A 4,895-nucleotide genomic window follows, 5' to 3' on the forward strand; every position below is an offset into this window, starting at 1 on the left:
ATTTAATTTAATCATCTATTTATTTAATATAATAAGTTAATAACTAATAAGTTTAAAAAATGAATTTTATATCAAGTTTTTAAATTAATATAATTTAGTATGCAATTTGAAATTTTGAATTAAAAAAAAACAGTAAAAAATAACAAAATTATGGAAAAACAGTGAAAAAGGTGTAAAATGTAAAAGGTTACTGCCATTTTCACGGGTGACCCGTACCTGTACGGGCGGGTACGGATCATGAAAATATCGACCCGTGAGATTTTTTCACCCGCGACCCGTTGCTACCCGGACCATATCCGCCCAACCCACCCGTTTGCTAGGTCTACCGCTGCCTATCATCTTCCACCACCACCCGCCGACATCGTTTGCTCTTCCTCTTCCACACCGCTCTATCGTCTTCCTTATTTTTTTTTTTCAAATCAGTTACACTAAACCAAACCTGAAAACGACACAGGAGTTTTGTTTGACTTCTTGAGTGGGTTGGGAGAGTTAGCTTTTGCATATGCAAGTCATAATGTGGTTTTGGAGATCCAAGCAACAATTCCCTCAACTCCTGAGAATCCATCAAAAGGACCAATGTGGAAAGGAGTAGCAGTTGCATATATTGTTAGAGCTTTGTGTTACTTCCCAGTCTCAATTGTTGGTTGCTACATTTTCGGAAACAATGTCGATGACAATATCCTCATCACATTAGAGAAACCCACTTGGCTTGTTGCTGTAGGTAACATTTTGTGGTCGTCCATGTCACTGGAAGCTACAAGGTTAATCTAATTCAATAGTCACTCTAGTCTTCATCATCTGTTGAGTTTTACTTTTATATCTGAATTATTTCGAAAAAGTTTTAACATCACTTCCTCTTAGTTTGGGAAATTGCAGATATTTGCAATGCCTGTGTTGGATATGCTTGAAGCTTTTTTGGTGAAAAAGTTGCATTTCACACCTTCTTCTTTCTTCGCCTTGTTACCCGAAGTAGCTATGTTGGTAAGTACATGCCCAACTATTCTTTTTTCTCTCCAGGGAATACAAACTAATAAAGTAATTTCTTTTAATCTTTGTTAATTCAGCATTTACAATGGCAGTAGGTATATGTGTTCCTTTCTCTGGTTACTTGCTTGGATTCTTTGAGGGCTTGCTTTCGCCCCAATAATATATTTTGTAAGCATTGTCTTAGACATTTCCAAACTAAAAAAGCTTGTAAATTTTTATACTATCAATTAAAATTTTGTTATGCTTTTATGCTCTTAGCTCTCCTGTGTGATGTGGCTTGCCATCCACAAACCAAAGAGATTTAGCTTATCTTGGATAATAAATATGCATTGTCTTTCAGAGCTACATATTTCTGGGTATTCTATGATGATTCTAGCACCTATTGGTAGGCTAAGATCAATAATCGTTTTTGCCAAAAATTACGAATTTTTCTCATAAATTGCTTGGTGAGATAGAAAAAATGAAGCTGCTATGAGTGAATGAAGATTATGATGATGATGATGATAAGATGAGGATGTTCTATCACCCATTTGTGGGCTAAGATCAATAATCGTTTCTACCAAAAATTAGGAATTTTTCTCATAAATTGCTTGTGAGAGAGAAAAGTGAAGCTATTATTAGTGGATGAAGAATATGATGAGGATGAGGATGAGGATAAGATGAGGATTTTGTTGGCTTGAGGCACATCTAAGCAATAGTTTGTGTAATTTGGCTGTACATAAGAGCGCTCATGACAATGTGTATGTGTCAACAACTTGCTTAGTTATATGTAATATTATTAAGCTGTCATTCAACATTTTAAACCCTCATTTCATCACCTTGTACTCTTATTTATCTATGTTAGACATTATTAATATCAATAATAGTTTTCTGGCATCTCTACTTTTGATATATTTGAGAAAAATAACATATTGACTTGCTTTAATTTTTATTTTGTCAATAATATTATTGAATCGATAAACAACGAAATATGTAACAAAGACTTTTTCCTATTTAATGGGAAATATGGAACAAATAGTGAAGCTAATGCATTGTTGTTGTTAGCCATTTGCTGGTTAAACCCACAATTAAAGCACTTTCTGACTGGTTGAACAAACAACACATTGAAAAGTCATACTATAATATGGATCAAAATTATCAAATAGCTCTCCAATTCATATGTGAAAGGTTGACATGAGAAATACATGATAAATTCAACAACTCCTGAAATTGGGTAATGAAATGGCAATGTCAATAGAACATGTCCTAAAACCTTCAGAAATTACCCTGCCCAAGGAAGAGGTAGTCTGCTATCCAACTCTGCCACACTAGTTCTGTTGTCCAGCTCTGCAGTCATTGAGCAAACATCTGAGCAGCTTTAGAATTTGCAGCCGAATTGAGATTGGGATCACAGAGTAATGACTGCAATATATGCATACCAAATCAGAATAACAAAGCATGAGAGACCATACATGATAAATTCAACAACTCCTGAATTGGATACTACATGGCCTGCCATACCTCCATCAAACAACATACTACACGGCCTACTAGAGTTCAACCAAGGACTGCAGCAATTAAAGCTTAGAATCTGCAACTTTAGACACAAAACTATGCACAACACTTTACAAACAACACAGAAAACAGCCTGCACAGACTACATATCCAGTCCGATAAACCCAGCATAACCCATCTGCTTGAAAATGTATAAAATGCAATCAACAGGCTGCTACCCCAACGACACATTTTCCTGCTCACCACACATTCCCGGAACCTACAAGAATTGCAGCATATAAATTTTCTTCCTTAATTGAATAGCTTCGCCATGGGCACACCCTCCCATAAACACATAAACTGCAGTCATTTGAATTTGCTGATCTGTAAAATCTGCAAACCTAACTTAGGAACTGAAAAAAATGTTGCAGTCACGCTGCTGCTCCTTATGAACCACTTCCCACAGGGTACTATTTCTACATTTTTACTAAATCTGCATAGCCAGCAGACAATGACCCTATACAACCTTCTGTATAGCCAGCATAATTGCACCACTAAAAAATAAACAGAACCAAGCATAAACCTACTGCTGCACCTCCATTTCTCCCACACAAAAGCTTCCAACAAAGTTGAATAAAGATAACTCAACTTGGATAGTAAGGCCTAAAGGTTATCCCCATTTTCAGGACAAAGGAGCAGGTCAAACATGTGAGTAATTTCTTTAATATACTACTTTAAATTTGCATCAAAGATTTGTTCACGCAAGTTTAAGGAGAGCTACCTGATTTTTTTCTTGAAGTCAACTATCAGTTGAAGAAGAAACATATTCAGACCATACATATATTTCATCATTATTATATTAAGTATTTCGACATTATAAAACTAACCCAAAATCTCAACTTGTGTTATATATCTTTTCTTATAATCAAAGACTGACAAATGCAATGCTTAGAGTAACCACACACAAATTAAACAATTATTCAAATAGTCTGCAACAATCAAACAAATAAAGTAAAACTTCCATTATAAGTTTAGCATCTGTGGAAAAGAAAACATATAAGCTAATCCTAGTGGTCTATTTTATATATTCAAAATAAGAGAGTAACAGAGGACTTACAAACATGAAATAATTTTGGTTCCACCATGCTATCAGAATCTCTTTTCTGGGTTTAAACCAAATTCAGAGAAACAACAATGAATGGAATGTAATCATAAAAAAAAGATTATCAAAAGTTTTATTAATGGAAAGAATGAGAAAGAGGCTGAAAGTGGAAAGTGTGGAACGTGAACTTTTGTTTGAATATGATGAAAGTCCTAGCAATACTCACTTTAAAATGATTAAATAACCGGTGATATTGACTAGCGGTTGATCGGTATTCAAAATTTTGAATTTTTGAATAAACCAGCTTAACAGACATAAGTTATGTTTCTCTTATAAGAAGCAATTCCATATTCCTAATTTCTATTTCATTTGAAAATTGATCCTTAAATTACCTGTGCGTTTATGGCAAACGTTTGATGCTTGAAAATTCAAAGTCGGTATCTTTGCTCATATACAGAAGCAATGTTGAACTTCATCATCTGAGACAACTTCATCAGCGAAGATGATGCACCGCCTTCAGTATAGGTTCTCTGTTCTCCAATTTGGCGCGAACAAGGACCACACAAACAATGAGAGAGGAGTTTATTTTCTTCAACACAAAATTGGCCACTAAGTGATGGTGGGAGACGATAGCCGGCGGTAGTCGTGGTATTCTCTGATTGGAGGCGGTGGAGGGTTTGCGCTTGGGATTTTTCTTAGTGGGAATTATTGTTCTTTTAAATTAATTTTAATTATATATATTTTTTATTTTTGGGGGAATATATTTAAGGGAAGGGGGGATTTTGAATCAATTTTTTTTTTTTTTTTTTTTTTTTTTTTTTTTTAAGACTTTCGGAATTGGCTGAGGTAGTAATTAACTGATGTAACATATGAGATGCCATATTGCCATGTCAGCGTCATGTCAATTAGTATAAGAGATTAGTATGGGAGATTAGTAAAACTAGTATTACTCTATTTAAAAATGATAATTTATTAAACACTAATAAAAGATTTATAATAGTATATTTAGGTTTTAATTCTTTTATCAGTTAATTAAAATCCAAAAAATATTGATCGCTATGGATTTAAATTTAATAAAATAATTTAGTTATTGATTGCATAATTATCAATGAAGATTTTATAATGCAAAAATATTACATTTACAATTTTTTTCACAAACTTCCTCTCATAACCTTAATGTGGTAGCTTACAATTAATCAGCTTATAATGTGTCTCACCTAATAAATTATGGCTAATTAATTATAAGTTATCATATCGAAATTGTGAGAGAAAATTTATGAGAAGATGTTAGGATCTAGCATTACTATTTATGATGGGTTTAAGTTTTCAAATA

At 33.7% G+C, this 4,895-nt stretch overlaps 1 pseudogene; it reads left to right on the forward strand.

Annotated features, from left to right (window-relative positions):
- The first annotated feature begins 435 nt into the window (after positions 1–435).
- Positions 436–1,425, forward strand: LOC116108941 (annotated as a pseudogene).
- Positions 1,426–4,895: the final 3,470 nt, after the last annotated feature.

The sequence above is a fragment of the Pistacia vera genome, unplaced genomic scaffold, assembly GCF_008641045.1.
Source record: "Pistacia vera cultivar Batoury unplaced genomic scaffold, PisVer_v2 Contig570, whole genome shotgun sequence".
Classification (NCBI taxonomy): domain Eukaryota; kingdom Viridiplantae; phylum Streptophyta; class Magnoliopsida; order Sapindales; family Anacardiaceae; genus Pistacia; species Pistacia vera.